The 22,023-nt window shown below is 40.5% G+C and overlaps 1 protein-coding gene across 1 annotated transcript in view; it reads left to right on the forward strand.

The window, feature by feature from the left end:
* The window catches only part of GNB4 (G protein subunit beta 4), a 58,711-nt gene that overhangs the window by 3,499 nt on the left and 33,189 nt on the right, over positions 1-22,023 (forward strand). The window lies entirely within an intron of this gene.

The following is a 22,023-nucleotide window of genomic DNA, read 5'->3' on the forward strand; positions in this document are numbered from 1 at the left end:
AGGAGCCCAATGGGGGGCTCGATCCCAGGACCCTGAGATCATGACCCAAGCTGAAGCCAGACACTTAACCGACTGAGCCACCCAGGTGCCCCAAATTCATTGATATTTTTTGAGGTAGGGTTTTCACTGTGGGAGAAGGGAAATAAAGATACGAAATGGAAGAAGGCAGTGAAGCACTCTTTGGTGTTGGATTGGATTTAGAGTTACATATTTCCTAGCTCTGTGTGATGGAAAGGTCTAGAAGCAATGACACCCTAGTAGCAGTGAGCACAAGTGGTGCCCAGATCTAAATGGCTGATTCCAGGGCTGGGGCAGGGAAAGTAGAAGAGCCTAGAACACAACATTAGGAAGTATTCCCCCAAATGGTGGTAGCACATCAAAAGGACATAGGAACTAGCTTGAACAGCCAAATCTGGGAAAATTTGAGCCAAAAATGAATAATGATAGTAACGGATTATAACCCATTGAATAAAAAATAAGAATCCACAAGTTTATAATAAAGGAAAAGGAGAAAGCATTTTCAGTTGACTGCCAGTAAAAATGTAGAAAGTGCAATAGAATTAGAAGGGTGACTGGTTTACAACCATCATGGTCATGTTGATTCGCGAGCATCACTAATGGAGAAAATTGGATGGGGAAAAGGGGACTAATACGGTTTCCAGTGGTCTCTCCAGAGATTAATGACCGAGGGGAAAAGGAATACTTCACGGTGCAGAAATCAGGCAGACGCCACCTCAACCAAGTGATGAAAGTTAACATCACCAGTAGCGGGATAAACAGGTTCCTCTTGGGGCGTCTGGGTGGCTCAGTTGGTTAAGTGTCTGCCTTCAGCTCAGGTCGTGATCCCAGGGTCCTGGGATCCAGCCCCGCATCAGGCAGGGATCCCTGCTCAGCTGGGAGCCTGCTTCTCCCTCTGCCTCTGTTGCTCCCCCTGCTTTTGCGCACGCTCTCTCTCTCTGACAAATAAATAAATAAAATCTTAAAAACAACAACAAAACAGGTTCCTCTTGATGTGCTTGAACTGGGGACATCGTTACTTTTCTGTGGTTTTTCTAAAATGCATGACCAAAATCTACATAGAGGAAACAATTGAGGGACCTTAATTGAGGGTCGTTCTACAGACTTTTCCAATATGCTAATGTCATGAAAGACAAAGGCAAAGGAAGTGTTCTAGATTAAAGGAAGCTTGGGGCGTTTGGGTGGCTCAGTCGGTTTAGCATCTGCCTTCAGCTCAGGTCATGATCCCAGGGTCCTGGGATTGAGTCCGGCCGGCAGGGTTCCCTGCTCAGCAGGGAATCTGCTTCTCCCTCTCCTCTACCCTTCCCCCCTGCTTGTGCACATGTGCTCTCTTTCTCTCTTTTTCTCTCTCTCTTTCTCTCTAGTGTGTGCACTCTTTTGCTCAAGTAAATAAAATCTTAAAAAAAAAAAAGGAAAGAATGCTAAAAAAAGAAATAAAGATAGTTTAAGAGACCTGACAAAGTGCAATGCATAATCCTAGATTGGATCTTGGATTGGAAAATCTAACTGACATCAGGACATTGGCAGAATTTGAATAAGTAGTGAATATTAAATAATAGTATTGCAGGGCGCCTAGGTGGCTCAGTCGTTAAGCATCTGCCTTCGGCTCAGGTCGTGGTCCAAGGGTCCTGGGATCGAGCCTCGCATCGGGCTCCCTGCTCAGCGGGAAGCCTGCTTCTCCCTCTCCCACTCCCCCTGCTTGTGTTCCTTCTCTCGCTGTGTCTCTCTCTGTCAAATAAATAAAATCTTTAAAAAAAAATAGTATTGCATCAATATTAAGTTCCCTGAATTTGGTCATTGTACTCTGGTATATAAGACAATGCCCTTGTTCTTAGAAGATACACAGTGAGTTATTAGGAGTAAATGGTCAAAATATCTTCAGTTTACTCTCAGAATGGACAAGCAATAATAATTATTACATATGAAGAGAGAATGATAAAGCAAACGTGGCAAATATTAATAATTAGTGAACCTAAGTGAAAGGTCTAAGAGTATTTATTCACCATACTACTTTTTTCAGCTTTGTTTGAAATTTTGAAAAATGAAATATTAAAAATAAAACTTCAAAAAATAATAAAGCTACTTTGTGTCCAAAAACAACAACAAAAAATCTTTGAAGGATTCCATGTAGGCTGTATCTACTCCTCAACTCCCCGTCTCCCCTCTTCTAAACCCACTCCAGAGTGGCTTTATCCTTCCTGTGCTGTGAAAAAACCATTCTTCTCGAAGGTCACCAGTGACATCAGTCTTGCCACGTTAGATCTCTTGGCCACCTTTCACACGGGTAGTGGAGAACTCCTTCCGGCTGAAGCAATTTTCCCTTGGCTTCTGGGACATGGACTCTGATTTTCATCCTGCTCCACTGGCGATAGCTTCTTACTCTCAGAAAATGGTGTTATCATCCACCCAGTTGCTTAGGCTAACAATTCTAAGAATAATCTTTAATTCTCCTGTTTCACTCATCCTACATCTATTCCCCCATTGGCAACTCTAATGGGTTCTAACTTACTATTATTTCTAATTTGGCTATTTTTTATTGTTTCTACTGCCACCACCCTTGTGTCAAACCACCATCTTCCTGGGCCTGGACTACAGCAGTAGCTCCTAACTGGTCTTTCAGCTTCCAATCTCAGGCAGCAGAACCCATTACTATGAGATAAAATCTGAAGTTTTTACTGTGGTCAGGAGGCCCACATGATTACATGGTTGGTCTCCTGCTCACCCCCTCTAATCTTTTCTGCTTTGCTCCCTCCCCTCCAGCCTCACTATCCTCTCTGTTGTTGATTTAGCATGCCAGGTTAGTTTCTGCCTCAGGACCTTTGCATTTACTGTTTATTCTTCCTGGAATGCTCTTCTCCCATTTAAGGCATGACTCATTTGATCATTTCATTCAGGCTTTACAGATTAATTTATTTAAAAATAGCCTTCCTTGTTGCTGACTTCTTGCAGGTTTTTTTCTCCTGCATAGTACTTATCTGTACTTGAAATTGTTGTTTATTTATGTGCTTTATTATCTATCTCCTAGACAGATATAGAATAAAGCTCCATGACAACAGAGCCTTTTGTTTGTTTTGTTTACTGCTGAATCCCTAGAGCCTGGAATGTGTCTGGCATGTGGTTGGAACTCAGATATTTGTTGAATGAATGAGTAAATGCATGAATTAATATATTCCAGCTTTTTTGCTGTGTTTTAACTAATACTGTTTCAAATGGAGAAGATTGTCTCAGAGAATCCTATAATGTAAAGTTTCTTGGTGATAACTGCTAAAGCTTCTCTGGAAGCTAACAAGTTAATTTTGTTTCCCAGCTTCATCTTTCTTTTGTCTGCCCTCTGGTGGATGTAATCCTGATAAGCAGCCAGACGAGTACAGTAGGTCACTAGGAAGAAACAAAAAGGGAAAAATCTTGACCACAAACTGGATAATTAACTTTTAAATTACAAAGATTAAAAAATTTTAATTTTTGGTAAGCGTCTAAATTAACCATATTAATATTGGAAAGAATGACAAGAAAAAGGACACTATTTAAAGAGAGATCTGGTTTAGGATGTAAAAAAAAAAAAAACAAAAAACTAGCTCCAAAATGTTTTGACTATTTAAAATAATTCCTGCTTAAGTATACTTCTTTCTTTTAAGGGCGCCTGGGTGGCTCAGTCGGTTAAGCGACTGCCTTCGGCTCAGGTCATGATCCTGGAGTCCCAGGATCGAGTCCCGCATCGGGCTCCTGCTCGGCGGAGAGTCTGCTTCTCCCTCTGACCCTCCCCCGTCTCATGCTCTCTCTCTCTCTCAAATAAATAAATAAAACCTTTAAAAAAATAAAAATAAAATATTTTTTAAAGATTTTATTTATTTGAGAGAGAGAGAGACAGAGAGAACACAAGCAGGGGGAGGCAGAGGGAGAGGGAGAAGCCGACTCCCCACTGAGCAGGGAGCCCAATGCGGGGTTTGATCCCAGGACCGTGGGATCATGACCTGAGCCGAAGGCAGACGCTTAATGACTGAGCCACCCAGGCGCCCCCTCTTAAAATATTTTCAGTATTTTTCCATTTTTAGTTCACAGACACCTTTTTCTCAACTACTATTAATTTCAGTTAGTCTTTTGACTTTTCCATATGTCAGTTAACATATGCCAGTGAGAAGCCCATACAAACCCCAACAGTTGGGTAGTACAGGCAACACTCTTAATTACTGTGCTACCCGACAGCCTTCCTATTGTCCTAGGGACGGCACAAGTACCAAAGAATTTCCTTTGGTGCAATAGTGATGAATAAAAAATGCTTGGTAAGTTTACAGTATATGTTCCTCAATACCATTTTTCCAGTACGCATTAGGGAGAGCCTTCTGGAATTGTTCAAAGTTACATCTTACTTAATTTGTTTTGCAGTAGCAATCACATTAAATGATTTTAACACTCGTGTACTACGGACTTGCTAAAATAACATAAATGTAAAGTTTCTCTTAATGTCCATCTTTAATATTTAAGGCAGTACATAGCTTAAATATCCCCTCTTCTCCTACCCAGTTTTGGCTTTAGCAGGGTTGTTTCCTGCACTGTTTGGTTATTACCAAGGACGCTTAGTATATACCTTGCTGGGTAAGGGCGTCCTCCCACCAAAATGCTTACCTTACGGTTGGAACCCCAAAAGAAAGCATTTGCTCAGGGGCTGTCAGTGCTGGGCATCTTTGCAAGTATTTAGAGCTCTGAAGTTCTCCTCTTCACAGCTACGTAATATTTCATTGTATGGATTTACCATATTTGCTCTCCTGTTGATTTATGTTTGTAACTTTTTTGTTAAAAACAACTGAAGAGTGACGGTCCTTAAACGTTCGTTCTTATTTATGCAAAAATTCTATGTTTTTAGAAGTCTTACTGTTTCTTCTTCATCTTCTAACTTGTAATACATTTTTAGCGATGGAGAAATTGGTAGAATCTGTACCGTAGAGAGAGAACACTGCTTTGGAATAGACAAAGGTGAGGACAGTGGTCCCTGGGCTTGTGTGGAGGGATTTTGGTATTTTTGTTATGATAACATGTAGCAATGGCTGACTCATTTTTCTTTTCCCCTTCAGTTTTTATGAGTTCCCCACCTACACACCCTTACCCTGGAATTGTTTAAAGAGTGAAATTTGGGCTTTAACTATTTAGTAATGTAAAATCAAAAACCCAGTAATAACACCTTAAGCTGAATGAGACTTTGTTGTCTAACTGGCATGCAACATAGATTATACATTGTATTTAGGATAGTTAACAAGGCTTATAGTGACCATGTTTTTATAAGGAAATAATTTAAACATTTTTTTATTTTCTAGACTTCTGTAAATTAAATTATGTACTTAATAGAAAAATGGAGGACAGCTAATTATTTAAGGAAATTGAAGTTTGTCAACAAGGGATCTTCATTATGTGCGTTACTTACGAAATGGGTCTCTGGGGAAGCTGTTGTGGGAGTAGGAATAAACTTTTTGAAAAAATGTGGTTTTAGGGCGTCTGGTTGGCTCGATCGGAAGAACATGAGACTCTTGATCTTGGGGTCGTGAGTTTGAGCCCCACGTTGGGTGTAGAGATTACTTAAATAAATAAACATTTAAGAAAAAAAATGTGGTCTTGTCATATGATATAAAAAGCAAAAGCAGTTGGTATTTAAAAATTTTTTAAACGTAGGGGGCGCCTGCGTGACTCAGTCGGTTAAGCGTCTGCCTTCGGCTCAGGTCATGATCCCAGGGTCCTGGGATGGAGCCCCGCCCGCATCAGGCTCCCTGCTCGGCGGGAAGCCTGCTTCTCCCTCTCCCACTCCCCCTACTTGTGTTCCCTCTCTCACTGTGTCTCTTTGTGTCAAATAAATAAATAAATAAATAAAATCTTAAAAAAAAAAATTAAGCAGTAGCCTACTTATTAAAAAAAATTTTTTTTAAACTTAGATATTAGTTTTCATGGTTGTATGTTAACGTTTATGGGAATTAAAACTTATCAAGGGATTTCATTATTTCATTATTTATGTGCCACTAGGGAAGCTTTTGGGGGGAAAACACTTAAAAACACACACAAATACTCCTCTGTGACTTAGGGTATAAAGAAGGAGAGAAATGTTGCTATGTAAATTTCACCCATGGTTATGTGCTAATTTTCAGTGAGGAAACATCTTTGCAAAGTTTTTAGAGATGATGGTGAGACACATCATGAAAGGCTAGTGAAGCATCAGGATTAATGTATGTTTCTTCAGCGATGCTGAAGAGCAATATTGGTGTATGTGAGGGTGAGTGCTGCTAAAACACAGTTCAAGCCACCTGGGAGAGAGAAGACCCCTTGGATTGATGGCTTTTGAGAACCTTGGTGGGGGAGGGAGTTGAGCATGGAGTGGAATCACAGATAGCTAGTGTGGGTTATTAGCTGTTAGTCTAAACCCAAGAAAGCAATCGTATGATATTTTGATAAAGTGTGATCCTGGAGTAGCATTGATGGATATCTGTTCATCTCATACCAATACCACATAGGTGCATTTGCTTTTTAATTAGTAAAACCTCCAAAGTTTTACCTTCTGCCTCAGTATTAATGGCTTTATGTTAGAAAAAAAGATCTGTACTGGGTGGGAGAAAGACACCGAATAATGTACTCTATTTCTAGTTACTATTGGTAACTTTAAGATAATTTTACTTTTTTAAAAAAAGATATTTTACTTTTATTAAAGCTGTGAACACATGGAGTTGTAGCTAGCTGCCTTCCCATGAATATGTTAATTGCATGTCACATTTTGTCCCGTGAAGCCAAATTAGCAAATAAGCTAGATCATGATGCCTTATAAACATTTATAAACGTATAAATATTTATTGGATGGGCACTTAGAAACATTTGTTGGATGAAATTCTGATAGCCACTATTGTCATATTTTCATCCTTTAGTGGGGGGGTTTATTTAAATATTTTTTAGATATAATCAAGAGTAATATGTAACCAATTCTGGTAAATTTAAGGGATTGTTTTTGGTTAAAAAAAACCAAATTATGTGACTTTAAAGTGATCTAAGACTGTGACTTAGTGATACAGAGATGAACCATACGTGGTCCTATCAAAAAAATCCAAGAGGTAATAATACTTGAGTGAAGTCATCTGAGAAAAGACAGTCTGAGAAGGTTGTGATTTGTAATTTACATACTCATAATTTATTTTCCTAATGTCTGAGTCACAGAGTCTTAGAAATACTAAAATTAGAGGCTTCTCAGCTTAGAGAAGGTAGTTTTAGGACTAAGTAAAGGAAATTCCCTGCCATTTTATATAGCTGCCAGTGAATTCATAGAACGTGTTGCTTTAAGAAGTAGTGCAGCTAAAAATATAAGCATACTAGAAACAGTTTCAGTTTAAGGGAAATCCTTAGTATGGTAAGTTCAGTCATATTCCCATGAAACATTTGGTTTTGGTGACATAACATTTTAAATATGTGCTCTATTGCAGCCCTTCCATCCTGATATAATTATTATTAGTTTCTCGTGAGAAGATGAACTTTTCTGATCGGGGTGGGTCGGTGTGTGGGGGTGCCTAGTGGAGGGTGGGCGTTCAACACATTTGTTGAGTGGAAGAATGAATCACATGACAATTTGGATTGACAGTAGGTCGGGATAGTGTTCATTTCTTCTGTAGGCAGGATACACTAAAAGAATGGAGACACGTGCACTCTACATTTATTTTATTTTATTTTTTTAAGATTTTATTTATTTGAGAGAGAGAGAGAGAGAGCGCACATGAGGGGGGGGAGGGTCAGAGGGAGAAGCAGACTCCCTGCTGAGCAGGGACCCCCCCCCCCCCCGATGTGGGACTCGATCCCAGGACTCCAGGATCATGACCTGAGCCGAAGACAGTCGCTCGCTCAACCAATTGAGCCACCCAGGCGCCCGCACTCTGCATTTAAAAGATAAACTGTGCATCAGGTTTTTCTGTAGTACCTGATATTATTATAATTTTAGGTTTTGTTACTACTTTTGCCTCAAAGAGGTCTTCCCTTCTTTTCCTTGATTTAAAGGATACTTTTATAATTTGTAATTTAAAAATTAAACCTAAAGAATTTATGATGAAACGCTCAGCTTTTATAAATGGCAAATAGTTTAAAACACGACAGTTGTCACACATGTTCTATTTATAACACACAAATGTAAAAATGTAAAATGTAGGAATGAAACAACAAAATCCATTTGCTTTTAATTCCATGAATACCTCTCCATTTTTTTTACTTTTATGCATGACATTTTATTGGGCCGTGGAATTTACCACCTCAGTTTAGATTTCTGCCAAGATGACAAATCCTGTTCAATGAGAGACCCCCTAATTCTTTTTTTTTTTTTAAGATTTTTATTTATTTGACAGACACAGCGAGAGAGGGAACATAAGCAGGGGGAGTGGGAGAGGGAGAAGCAGGCTTCCCGCCGAGCAGAGAGCCCGATGTGGGGCTCGATCCCAGGACCCTGGGACCATGACCTGAGCCAAAGGCAGACGCTTAACGACTGAGCCACCCAGGCGCCCTGAGACCCCCTGATTCTTATCCAAAGTGTTCACCCTCAGTGGATCTGTTTATGATACCTGGATAAAGAGCTTGTTTTCTTGTTGGTTGATTTCTGACTGTGTGGACTGATCATGTTGTGACTTGTTAAGAAAACTAAATCACAAGATTTTTTTTTTAAGAAAAAATGTATTAAGAGCTACTTTTGGCAGTTGAGAATCTAAAGTCCCTTTCTTAATTCCAGAGATACATGAAACACTATTGGCAGCTATTTTCTCACACACTTCACTACTTTAGCAAAGATTAATGCATTTAAGCTTTAATTAAAAACCTTAAGTATCTCTCTTTTCAGGTGTCTTGGGTATTTCCTGATAGAAGATAGCTGGTTCCTAAGCTATCCTTTCAACTCGAGTTTATTTCATTCTTATATTCTTAAAGAGTAAAAGCAAGACCAAATACAGATTATTTTAAAGAAGGTGATGGCTGCCAAAAAAATTCAAGTTTTTGCCAGATGCATTGTTCCCTTGAGGAAAGAGAAGATACCACCTGAAATATGTCAAGAAATTGTTAATGATTTCTTTGTAAAAATATTTTTAAGTTGTGTTTGAGAAATAGGAAATTTATATGGGGAGCGTCTCTTTTTTTCTCTTCCCATTCTGAAGGCATTCCTCAAGAAAAAAAATTCAAAAAATTTTCACAATTCAGATGTGGGAAATAATTCTGCCCTATTTAAAAACTGATAAAAATGGGAATGATTTTTTTCTACAATCATGTATTCCAACTACATGATTTCTTTTTTTAAAGTATTTAGATGTTTTGTTTGACCAGGAAGATAATATAAATGCCATTTAGGGTTTTTTTGGAACTTTTGTAAAGATTTTATTTGAGAGAGCGTGAGAGGGAACCCAAGCAGGGGGAGTGGGAGAGGGAGAAGCAGGCTTCCCACTGAGCAAGGAGCCCGATGTGGGGCTCGATCCCAGGACACGGGGATCATGACCTGAGCCCAAGGCAGATGCTCAACCAGCTGAGCCACCAGGCGCCCCAGAATTATTTACTTAAGATTCATTTATTTATTTTAGAGAGAAAGAGGGGGGGAGGGGCAGAGGCAGAGGGAGAGAACCTCAAGCAGACTCCATGCTGAACGCAGAGCCCCGATCCCACAACCCCAAGATCATGACCTGAGCCAAAATCAAGAGTTGGATGCTTAACCGACTGAGCCCCCCAGGCGCCCCTAAATGAACACACATTCTTGAACCTTCCCTCAATCAAATGGTTTTAGATTTGTTTCCTATGTAAACGAGTTTAGACTGTGTTTCTCAGACTGTAGGAGGCACCAGAATCAGAGTGTTTGTTAAGCACTGATCGCTGGGCTCCACCCTCCGAGTTTGTTGTTTAGACCTGGGAAAGGGCCTAAAAGTGTGCGTTTCTAGCAAGTTCCTCAGTGATGTTGCTGCTGCTGGTGGTGGTCCCCACACGTTGAGAACCACTGATGAGGTTATTTAGTTGAATCAGTGGTTATCAACCATGCTTCTTCCCTTACACACCTGAAGGGTATAACAGTAATTAACAGTGCTTCAATCTAGGAGTCAAGGCATTGGAGTGGGGGTGGGCCAGGTACTGCTGTCTTCACGAGGTGGGTGTAGTTTGAGAAAGGTCTTCACATAATTGGGTGTTTTCTCCTACCCTCTTTCCCCTTTTGAATCTCTCTCCTCTCCTCCCCACTCATTAGAGAGTCCTGGTCTATATAATAGGGCATAAGGATAGAGTCCTCTCCCTGCAAACAGAAGTCTCCAGAGTTCCCAGGGAGGGATCTTCAGCACTTCCCAAGGAATTACAGAGAGAGCAAAGGGGTTACAGGGCATCATAACTGGGATGCTGAGGCCATGAAAAAATTTCTTTCTGGTAATAATTGTATTTTTCTTTTTTGTTTAAAGTATTTTGCATTATATCTACTGATCATATATAGATAATGGCCTGAGTAGTGTTTCTGGTTGTAGTGTCTTTGTATATTTCCCTTGCTGGGCCAAATTAGCCCTCGCTTAAAGTTCCAAGGACATTTTGTGAATGTGTATATTTAATTCTCCAACCAATCCCATGGGGTATCTCCACTCTACTGATGAGGGAATTGAGACTCAGAGCAGGTGAGCAATTTCTGGGATCACGCAGTAAGGATACTTCCAGTGAGCCAGCAAGCTATTAGGTTATATGAACTCAGGTAAGCACGGTAACCTCCATAACTTGTAGTTTCATCGTCTGTGGGATGGGGATGATATTAGCCCGCCCCTTTGTAAAGATCTTATTTATTTATTTGAGAGAGAGAGAATGAGCGTGAGAACAAGAGGAGGGAGGGTCAGAGGGAGAAGCAGACTCCCTGTTGAGTAGGGAGCCCAATGTGGGACTTGATCCTGGGACTACAGGATCATGACCTGAGCCAAAGGCACTCAGTCGCTTAACCAACTGAGCCATCCAGGCGCCCCAGCCCCTCCCTTCTGAGGTTGATTTGAGGCTATTAAATGAGTTACTGTGGGGAGTTTTGAATAGTGCATGGCACAAAAGTGCTCAATGAATGCTGTCTCCTGGTTGGCTAACTCCTACTAATGCCTCAGTTCCGGGCTTGTCCTGACTTTGTGCCACGTTATCTTCCTCTTAGGCATTGAAGGTCAGTAATCTCTTATCCACAAATTGGAGATCCAAAATGCTATAAAAATGGCAGGTTTTTTTCATATATCACTTAGTGGCAAAACCTTATGTGATTTGGACTCATTTCATGCCACAACCTGGCCTGATCTAACATGAAACCTGCTAGTTTGTTTTTCCCCACCTAGTTGTGAATGTGCTTATGTTTTGCTACAGAAATACTCCTTGATTATGTGGGGTGATGCCCCAGGGTCCACACCTTTATAAAATCTGAAAACTTCCCAAATCTGAACCACACCTGGTGCTAGGGCTTTAGATAATGGGATTATGGACCTATGTGAGTATGCACTTAAATGTCTGTTTTCCTACTGAACTGTAAACTCCTGGGGAGCTGGGCCTGTCCTATTCATGTGTAGCTTCAGGTCTTAGCACATGATAGGCATTTGGTAAATGGTGAAAGAATGAACCATTTCTTTCTTTCAACCCTCATCAGGGTGCCTGGGTGGCTCAGTAGTTAAGTGCCTTCGGCTCAGGTCATGATCCCAGGGTCCTGGGATCGAGCCCCGCATCGGGCTCCCTGCTCAGCGGGAAGCCTGCTACTCCCTCTCCCACCCCCCCTGCTGTGTTCCCTTTCTTGCTGTGTCGCTGTCAAATAAATAAAATCTAAAAATAAAGTAATGAACCATGCCACAACATACCAGTTGAGTGAAGGGAAACAGACTGAAGAATAGCACCTTATTTATTTTCTGGAACACAGACAACACAGACTGCCTGCAGTTCACAAGAGGCAGAATTTTTTTACTTTGGGGACATTTAAGTGTTCAATGGGATGAGAAAAAAAAAAAAAAAAAAAAAACCTGAATGCCGAGGCTACAGTTTCAGCAGCTCTAATGTTTTTCTGTCTTATCCATCGCCCCCTACAGCCCTAGATTTTTAGCTAACTTGTGAAAGCCCCATGGGAATGTCTGTATCTGGAATACTTGGGGTGGATAGGCAAGCGTGCTTTTAAATTCCATGCTAAGAATGATCATAAAAGCTTTAAATACCTAATTCATTATGGGTTTGCAGTTTTTTTTTTTTAATTTTACAAAGTATAGGAATTAACAGATTGCAAAGAGAAACGTAGAACATTAGGGATTATAATAACAAACTTGAATTTTTCTGCTGAATAGACTTAGTAAGCAAAAGTAGTTTTATGGCTAAATTTACAACTTAAAATATTCTCTCATGCTTTGCGAGCTTTCATAATCAGTATGAAAATTATTAGCTACAAAATATATTTCCTTGTCACATATAGATGAAAATGGCTGTTCACTAACAGTAGTATAATTGTACAGGCTGCATAATGCCTTGCTTTGGGGAGAGAGGGCTGAATTATGCAACTGTGTTATTTTTTTAATTGGTGTGGATACAGTGGCTCATTGGTTTTTTTATATGTGTAACTGGCACAGCCGAACTTTTAAAAAGATAACTAATATGCTGCTTTCTTCTCAACTTACAGTGCTTTCATTATATAAGAGAGTAATTTCAATTGTGTTAAATGAATTATTCATGCTGAAAAAGAACTTAGTCAAGAAGTTATGGTAACTGAAAGACACTGCTGATCTTAAACTAATTTCTGTTAAATTATTAGTTTAAAATTGCTTTCATCTATAATTTCGGTACCACTTCAGAGATTGTGATGAATAGCCCCAGTTTGACCTAGAGTAAAAATCACCATTGGTGAAATTTCTTGACAATTACACTGTACCCTTCTGATGTTTTTTGTCTGTGTGTTTTGTTCTTAGTTGTGTTTTTTGTATAATTAAAATTTTTTAAGATTTTATTTTTAAGCTGTCTATACACCCAACTTGGGGCTTGAACTGATGACCCTAAGATCAAGAGTCGCACAGTCCACCAACTGAGCCGGCCAGACACCCCTGTGGTGGTTGTGGGGTTTTTTTGTTTTTGTAATGGAATGTAGAGATGGCTCATATATATCTCCTATTCTTTTATCTTTCCCTCCTCCCAGGAGGAAAATTTCTTAACTAGCTGGCTGAAGATAGATCCTGGGAAACCTAAGTATTTAAGAAGTGAATGGGGGTGGGGGGGAGACAGCAAAAACTACAAACAAACCCAGAAACAATAGTGAAATACAAGGAGGATCTAGGAAGTTGGAGTCATGAAAGCCATAGTAGTGTAGTAAAGGGAATACGGAGGGAATATCATTAGTCAGATTCAGCTGAGAAGTCTAATGAGCTGCCTTTTGAAAAGAGGCAGTGTGGCAGGGTGGAGAGATGCTGGGTTCCAGAGTCACACACACACTTGGATTCAGTTCCCAACTGTGCTACTAATCTCAGGCAAGTCATTTAACCTGTCTGAGCCTCAGTTTCTTTTTGTCTTTATTTTTATCTCATTCTACTTATGGTTCCCAGTGGACTTCAGGTATGTTAAGAGAGAAACTGAGGCATAGTAAACATTTTAAGTTGTTTTATAGCAAAAATCGATTTGGATTGGGCATACGTAGGGGCAAGATTTTCATAGAGAAGGAAGCAAAGCAAGGAAATTACTTGATTAGCTGTGGCTATGTGCTTGCCTTATTTGGAAAGCCTAGTTGGCTGTGATTGGTTGTCCTTGGGTTTCACAGGCTTAGGTTTGGGTTTGCTTACATAGTTTGCTAAGATACTAGAACCACCTCAGCCTAATGGTCTCCTTGTTTAATTTAGTGCAAGAGTTAGATTAACTATAAATATATTTCTTGTGGACCCACATATGACTCACTTTTATATATTTATATTTGCTTATTGGTAACCTAAACATCTGTAAAGCAAATACCCAACTCAGGAATTCGAAAATTAACAATTACTTGCAACAATTGTACTTGTGTGCTTCTTCCTTGTACTGTTTTATCATTCTCTTCAAAAACCTTTTATTACGTATGTGTGCATTCCTAAACAGTCTTAGTTGTTTTTGAATTTTATAAAAAGAGTATTATGCTGGTATGTGTCTTTACCACCCCCAGTATTGTTCAGACTAATCTACATTGTCTATACCTGTAGTTCATTTGTTTTCATTGCAATATAATAATTCAACATGAAAACACTACAATTATCCATTCTCCTGTTGGTGGGCAATTAGTGTTTTTAGTTTATTGCTCTTACAAGTAGTACTATATGAACCCCACTCAAGCACATGAGTACTTGACTTTCCTTTAGGGCTTATATACCCAGAAATGGAATTAAATTTTTTTAAGTAAACTTTTAAAAAAAATTTAAGTAATCTATACACCCCAAGTGGAACTTGAACTCACGACTCTGAGATCAAGAGTGGTGTGTCCTACCAACTGAGCCAGCCAGATGCCCCCAGAAATGGAATTGTCCTATTGAAAGATAGAGGTATCATCACCTTCGTTAGATATTGGCCAAGTTGCTTTTCAAGAGCTTGCCTACCAGAGTGAGTTACCATTTTCCTTAACCTTGCCAATTCTTTTTTTTTTTCTTTTTAAATTTAAGTAATCGCTACACCCATTGTGGGGGTTGAACTCATGACCTCGAGATCGAGTCACACGTTTTACCCCAACTGAGCCAACCAGGTACCCCAACGTTGTTAATTCTTGGTTGAGATACAATTTGATCAATCTGATAGGTATGAAATTGTTGATTTGCATTGCCCTGATTACTGAGGTTGGATATCTTTACATTTGTATATTGGCTTCCACAGTTTTTCCTGCTGTGGTTTGCTGACTCATATCTTTGCACATTTTCCAGTTAGATTATTGGTCTTTTTTATTAGTTTGGAGGAATTGGTTTTAAACTCTAGATACTGATCCTTTATCTTAATTTTAGCTTGTAATGATCTTTTCCCAATCTGTGGCTTGGTTCCCCCTCCCCCCCCCATAGAAGAGAAACTCTTCTCATTCATACACTGTCCTTGCACACCTGAAGGTGCTAGGTAGCCCTTCTAGCTGACCTTTCTCTTCTTAGCCTTCTTGTATAGAGGGATAATTGTAAGAATCATTGTCAACAGTTGTGTTGGGGGGAGTGCAGCAGACCATTGGGCTATTTAGTACACCTTGAGGTTGATTCTGCTCCCATATGTTGGAAGATCTTAAAAAAAAAAAAAATAGCATAATTGGTACCTCTTTGCCTTCAGCTTTGGGGCTGTTCACTATGTCTGAGTCCTCAGAAGTCCTACTCCGTTTTCTGTTAGGCCTATGACCAGTGTAGATGGAAACCTTAATTTCTGCCTATCATTGCTTCCTTTTTTGGTCATTAATTCAGGTAAAGTCTGATCAGTGAGAGAGTATGTTTTGGTTTACTCTCTTCTCAGGTTGGGTTCTTGATTATCTTTAAGGAAGATTTGGAGTTAATTTATGCAGCAGTTCACCTGGCTATACCCAGTGGAGAATTTTTAGTGGTGGGTGCCTCTTACTGGTTTTCTTTCTCCTGCCATTACTTTTCATATGTTCCCCCCCACCCCACCCCCACACACATTGAATTCACGAAGTTTTTTTGAACTATTTTACCATTTCCTTTGTTTTTGTTCTTTATTAACTGCGGATGTAAAGGACCTGCAGGAGGGCAAGTCGTTGGATGACTTTGTCGCTCTAGTCAAATACGTGCCCCAGAGGACCTCACTTCTCTGAATTGGAGCATGCTTTAGATCTATGGTTTGAGGGAGCGACTTACTAAACTGTACCTCATGCAGCAATATCATTCTCAAGAATTCAGAGCTTTCATAGCCATATTACATCCATAGACCATGTCAATCCATAGACTAGGCACTTCGTTAGATCCTCCTTTAGACCTTCAAAACACAATTTATTAGGATTTATCTTACTAGGTTTCACTTGGGGCTATCTTGTGGCCTCGTTTTACCCTAGTCAACCTCTAGGCTTGTACAGAAGTCATTTATAACTTAGTCTATGCTAGATGTGCTCCTTGTTGCAATCCAGCAATTGTCAGGTGGGAAGAAAAGATCAACAGAAAGTGTGTAATCAAAATATTCTTTCTCCTTAGTGACAGAACCAATAAGTTTTCCTTAAAGAGTCAAAAACTAGTTCCTCCTTTTAGCAGTAGATAATGGAAGGTGGGGGAAGGCAGCTTTAACATTTCTTTTCAGGCATCCAGAGAAAGTTTGTGGTTGTCTTTCTAGGGGAGGAAAGGTGATTTTTCCCTTTCCTCTTCTGAGTTCTTGGCGGAGACCCCCTGCAATAAAAGATAAATGAGAGAAACAAATTTATGAATATGTATGTATTCCTTGGGTATATGTGAAAGATTTCCAGGGGGAAAAATGTGTAACCCCTGAGGTAGTCCAAGGCACCAGTTTAAAAAACAGTCTTCAGCTAAAGAAAGAAGATCTGGGAACAGGGGTGGGCTGGGTAGGGGACCTGTTGTGGGAGGTTATCAGGAAAGGCAAGGGTAAACAAAGGTAAGGTTTGTTGTGCAGATTTAAATCAGTACATTCTCCATTGGTTAAGATTCTCTGGTGATTTAGAGTCCTTTCCTTCCTAGAATGGATTTTCTTTTTAAGTGTAAATTTCCATCTCAGGTGTAACTTCTCTTGTTTTCAGTCTCTCCTGTTTCTCTGAATAATCCTATGCCACATCCTTAAACTATATTTGGGGTGGCCTATTCTACCTTTCCTTTGGTACAAGCATCACAAGGGCTCTGGTTTTGCTACTAGAAACCTTTCTCAGAGCCATGCCTTCTGACAGCCCTTCCTTTTTCATGGTGTCTGCTTCAGCTTAGCTGAGGGGGTGACTGGACAGGAGTGAGGCTTGGGGATTCAGAATTCCATGGGAAGAAATGGGGTCATGTATAGGCAGCTCTGTTTGAGAGGTCATAATGAAGGATAGAAAAAGGAGGGTCCATGATAGTGAAATGTGGAATCAAGGCAGTGTGTGTGTGTGTCTCTCTCTCTCTCTCTCTCTCTTCAAGGGAGAGACTTGGGCATGTTCAACCCTGATAGAATCCAGTTGAAAGTGAAAGGTTACCCACAGGTGGTGGTTTGCTAGATGAAAATGAGGAAATACAACTTTACAATAGACTGAACCGTTAACACCTGATACCCTGACCAACCTTAGCTTTACAAATAGCGCATAAACAGAGATTAAGTTTGTTCTGATTTATTACACTAAGGCTGCCGTGTTACCTAGAAGTATTCCTGCTACACACATTGAACTTGAATATCATCTAACCTGTAGATCTAACTTACAGTTTATTGGCAATGTAGAGGATAAACAAGTTAAATGGTACCATAAGGAAGTAAACAGAATGTGGGACAAGTGGCTCATTCTATCCAGTAAGTCAGTATTCTAGGGGTAATAAAGCAGGCTGTGGATACTTCTAGATGGAGAGACTTAGGAGACATAGCCAAGTGTATTATGTAGTCTGTAATTGGATCCTAATTTGAATAAATCAGATGTAAAAAGACATTGGTAGAGTAATTGGGGAAATTTGAAAATGGACTAGGTGTATTAGCTCTTGAATAATTACTGTTAATTTTGGTAGATCTACTAATGGTATTATGGTTTAAAAGATAAGTGTCTTAATACTTTTGGAGATGTATGCTGACATATTTCATGGTGGAATGTCTTGATGTCTGTGATTGACTTTAAAATACTTAACGGGGCGCCTGGGTGGCTCAGTCGTTAAGCGTCTGCCTTCGGCTCAGGTCATGGTCCCAGGCTCCTGGGATCGAGGCCCACATCGGGGTCCCTGCTCTGCGGGAAGCCTGCTTCTCCTTCTCCCACTCCCCCTGCTTATGTTCCCTCTTTCTCTGTGTTTCTCTCTGTCAAATAAATAAAATCTTAAAAAAAATAAAATAAAATACTTCAGCAAATGGGGGCTCCTGGGTGGCTCAGTCGGTTAAGCCTCTGCCTTCAGTTCAGGTCCGGATCTCAGGGTCCTGGGATCGAGCCCTGGATTGTTGGGCTCCCTGCTTCTCCAACTATCTCCTCCACCCCTTCCCTCCCCCGCCCCGCTCGTGCTCGTACTCTCTCAAATAAATAAAATCTTAAAAAAAAAAAAAAATACTTGAGCAAAAACAAGAAGCAAATACAACAATAACAATTTGTAAGTCACATGGTGGGTATTATGGGTATCTGTTATACTGATTTCTCTACCTTTCTCTGTTTGAAATTTTTCCTAAAAGACTAAAACAATGGAGGAAAAATGAGAGCTTGAATGTTCTAGAAGAGATAATTAGAAGTGTAAGATTACTGAAAAGACGGTAGATGGGATTTAAATTGTAAGTGGAGGAATTGGACCAAATGACAGAAAAGTCAGTTCCTCTTCTGAATAGAGGGAAAGGAGAATGTGATGAGTCGGTTATGTTTGTATAGTTTTATATATGTAGTGGTAGAAAATTGAAAGAGTTCCTGTCTGATGGCTTCTGCTTTCTCTGTGATATAGAAAGCAGGGTCTTCTGTAATAGGGGTTGTGAAAGGTCAGAAGCTTAAAGAGTTCAAAGGAACTGACATAGTTCATAGTAAGAGTAGAAGTGATGAGTAAAAAGCTGTATAGGGTTGCTGGGTGGTTTTGAGGGCCCAGTTGAGATGGGTGAAATGAATTTGTAGTATAACTAATATGCCCTGTTTGACTTTTTTGATCAGTGTTTGGTCACTTGAGTACTTGGCCAAAAGGTAGGTAGTTGGATTCATACAAGGTTGTGGCTTTTGTCTGTTGAGTGTGACAACATAAAAGGGTTGGGAAACTAGGGTGCTGGCAAAATTGTGGGTGAAGTGCTGGACCTGGAATCTAATCTGTTTAAGAAGGGAGGTGTAGCTTGCAGGTGGAGGATGAATGAGTTCTGGAGATCTACTGCACCTCGTAGTGATTATAGTCAACCACTTGGTACTCTATGCCTCAAAGTTGCTAAAAGATTAGATCTTAAATGTTCTCTCTACCAAGAAGAGATGGTAATTGTGTGATGGGATAGTTAACTCTTTGGTAATCATATTGCAATATGTAAATTTCAAATCACATCCTATAACTAAAACTTATACAATAACTTACACAATGTTATAGGTCATTATATCCATAAAAAGAGGAGAGGTACCACAAACTCATGATATTTCATCTTGAACTCCTCATCTCCCTTTTGAACCTTCTCCTTCAAGGACTTCAAAGTGTCTGGGATTTTAATTACTTACTAGCTAGTAAATTAGCCTGTTACTGTTTCATGGACGCTAGCAGATGACGTGAGACTCCTTGGTCAGCCCAGCAAGTAGCCTATCCTGGTGTTGGTTTGTGCTGATTCCCCCATGTTCCTCAGTTCCTATGGGGTTAACACAGGTGGGCCTAGATAGATGCCACACATACATTGGATTTGTGTCACAGCCCAGAAACACTGAGCTTGGGGAATGTACCACTTTTATAATAAGTGGAAGCAAGCTTTGCTCTGTCTTGGCAGGGAGACATTGTCTCATCTCTCAAGGTTGCTTGCTCCAAATACAACCCTGAGAAACGGCCCAGGTGAGCGTGATGAGGGCCTTATATTTTGGCAGGCCCCGGAAAAATGTATAGGGGTATTCAGGACCCATGGCCTCTCCCAAAAGTAACCCATCCAGTAGTGGTGGTGAGGGAACGGCTTTCTGTGTGCTGTTTCTGTTCATGGTACTCCATCCGTTTCAGCACCCATGCTGGAAAATCTCCATTTGGTACAGATCCTAGTATATCCTGAGTAGCTCTTGCTAGCCGTGTTTCCTGAAACTGGATTTGCCTCTTGGTGGGAGTTGAGCCAAAAGACACAACCAAGCCAAAGAAAAGGAAAAGGAAGGGTTTTACTTGCAGTAAGTAAAGGAGAACCGTGGGTTTTCCCCTCCCCGCCAAAAGCAGTGTCTCCCCGAAGGGCAAAATCGGGGACCTTTGAAGCTTAGGATGCGTCTGTACTCATGAAGGGGCCTGGGCAGTGGGGCAGAAGTCGTCCTAAGGTGACGGAGTCCAGGTCAAAGTCCCGGGGAGCTGCAAAAGCAGAGGCCAGATCATCAATTCTGTGGCTCGGGTGGGACTGGTATCTGAGTGCTCAGAGGGATTTAGATCCTGCAGAGATAACTCAAGAGTGTGGGTCAGGTCAGTCTCCTGGCCTGATAGTGGCTGTTTGTTCTCACATTCTTTCCCAAGATGTCTGGGGGCCCGAAATGACTTCTCAAGAAAGCTAGGTCTACTGGCCTTTCTTCGGGGACCCCTCCCCTTTCTGCTTACAGTTGCAGAGAAGCTCTGCTTTAGAGAGTCAGTTGTATGCAGGTGGCTATTGGGGTGGGAAGGCAGTAGTGGGTGGGTAAGTGGTGGTTTTGAACACCCTGAAACTAATGAGACCTGTGATGGCCCCTTGATACTCCTTTTTTAGGTACATTAGCAACTCAGTAAGAGCTTTACATCAGTTTTGCATGCCCAGGATTTTTTTGGAACTCAGAAAATAAAGCAGCATCAGAACCAGAGTTTTTAGGATTTGGGGGCCAGTGATAGCCTCGGTATGGTCCAGCAAGGGTAATTAAGGTTGTGAATTTAAAGAACCTAGAATGCTATTTATCTTCAGTTAGGCAGAATGATCTTCCAGATTGGCAGTAATCTAATCAGCCTGGTACTCCCTGAGGAACATACTAAGTTGTTAAACAGAACTTCATCAAAAAATGGTTAAGCCTTATAATGATCAAAATTTGCTGGAAATTTAGATAAACGGAGAGCTATATTATAGTAGTAAGTTGGACATGGAATATTAGAATGATGTCAGTTCTTACTTAACGGTTTAATGCCTTTCCAAGCAATCCTAGTAGATTAAGTTGTTAATTTGACAAAATAAAGTTAACCCTAATAAACGGATACTTGTACTACAGGTTGAAGTGAATGCAGGATGGCACCAGAAACAGATTTTCTTTTTTTTTTCTAAAGATTTTATTTATTTTTTAACAAAGAGACAACGAGAGAGGGAACTTGAGCAGGGGGAGTGGGAGAGGGAGAAGCCGACTTCCTGCAGAGCAGGGAGCCCGATGCTGGGCTCCATCCCAGGACCCTGTGATCATGACCCGAGCAGAAGGCAGATGTTTAACGACTGAGCCACCCAGGCGCTCCCAGATTTTCCCTTATGGGAATCAGAGTCTCTCTTATGGGAATTTGGAGATAGGGTGGTCATTTGGGTCTCTAATTTTGACCTGAGGAAATACAAACTGGGTCTTGTGCTTGGAGAAGCAGAAAAAGTTATTTTGTAGAAAGAAGAAAAACAAATAGGAAGAGAAAAACGGGACAGGTAGAGAAAGAATGCTATCATAAGTTTTCAGCTTCAGTTTCTTCCCGAGGTTGTAATATGCCTGCCTTTGGGTTCTGTGATTCATCCTAAATCCTTTAAAATTTTTTTCCTTTATTTATTAAGCTATTTCAGGTTAATTTACTGGGTAAGTGTCTTAGGCGCTGGGGATGTAGCAAAAAAACAAAGCAAAGTCCCAGCCTCAAGGAGCTTACATTCTACCAGGAGGAAACAACAAATAAGCAAATACATGCTAGATGGTGTTGAGTCATCAGGTGGCTATGGGCTATCAGCAAAGGTCCCTCTGAGGAGGTAGCATTTGAGGAAAAGTCAGCAAGCAATGAAAATATCAGGGGTAAGAGCATTTCAGGCAGAGGGAAGAGCAAGTATAAAGACATTGAGACTAGATCCTACTTAGGGTGTTCAAAGGACATCAAGAAGTCTTTGGAGTGGGTGGAGCAGAGTGAGATGGACAGTGTGATTGACAAGGTCAGAGGGGTGTAAGAGGTTGGGTAGGGCTCTGTAGGTCAAGGTAGAGTTAGGTTTTCCTCTGAATGGGAGTGGAAAACCTTGTAGGATTTAAAGGAGAAGAAAGACTGGTGTTTTAACAAAGGATGACTCAGTTGCCGTATTTAGGATAAACTGGGGTGTGGTGGAGGG

The sequence above is a fragment of the Neomonachus schauinslandi genome, chromosome 1 (genome assembly GCF_002201575.2).
Source record: "Neomonachus schauinslandi chromosome 1, ASM220157v2, whole genome shotgun sequence".
NCBI lineage: Eukaryota > Metazoa > Chordata > Mammalia > Carnivora > Phocidae > Neomonachus > Neomonachus schauinslandi.